This window comes from Solanum tuberosum, unplaced genomic scaffold, assembly GCF_000226075.1.
Source record: "Solanum tuberosum cultivar DM 1-3 516 R44 unplaced genomic scaffold, SolTub_3.0 scf00251, whole genome shotgun sequence".
Classification (NCBI taxonomy): domain Eukaryota; kingdom Viridiplantae; phylum Streptophyta; class Magnoliopsida; order Solanales; family Solanaceae; genus Solanum; species Solanum tuberosum.
The window spans coordinates 27,401-28,325 of NW_006239173.1; positions in this window are offsets into that span (position 1 = coordinate 27,401).

The following is a 925-nucleotide window of genomic DNA, read 5'->3' on the forward strand; positions in this document are numbered from 1 at the left end:
CTCTATATTTTTTCTTATGTATCTAAACCAAATGAAGACCACCACTATTTATACTAGAAGAAGTCTTCCTAACATTGAATAGGAAGATAATGGAGTAGTAAATATTGAAGATAAATGACCTTAGGAATTACATAGCTTACAAGGTGTAATGGAGAAATAAAAAATGGAATAATAGAGGGGTAACCAATGCCTCTAAACTTTCGAACGTTCACAACAACGTTCATCACAAAGCATAAATGCAATAAGGCATGTGGATATTAATTAACCACTAAGTAATTAGTAACAAACGCACAAGTGCTTATCCATTGCAGCAATGATCCAGTAGATGCTCCAACGAATAGAATAAATATTGTTAATGTGTTCATTCCAAAGTAGAAGATAATATAATATTAAAATGCCTACACTAACAAATTATAGAGAATACTTGTGTAATCTTGGAAACATTTCACATCGCTGAAATAGTTTCTTAGGACAGTGCCCAACACGACTCAAGTTGTAACATCCGACAATTTGAAATAGCTATGAAGAGGTTTAGAATTGGAATTAACTATTTTTTGAAGGAATTCAAAAATCTAGAAATTTGGTTAAGTGTGGGAAATCAGTGAGTTTTTGGCCAACTTTGAACAGTCATAACTCCTAGATCAGGATAATTTAGGAGTAGTTCCAGTTATGATTGCGAAGCTCGTGGAATGATCTTTCCAACGCCACCGAGTTTTCTCGATTCCAAGTTCGTATGAGTGAGTTATGCCCTTTGGAAGTTGGAGAGTTGGCAGGGTATCCGTCCGGAAATTTTAAAGGCATTTTGGTCTTTTTCATAACCAATTCTTTTGGTTATATAATTTTTTTAGACTGATATTTTTATCAGTTTTTACCATTTTAAAAGAGTGAGAGTGAGGGTTTTGAGTGAAGAAGAGAAGAAGAAGAG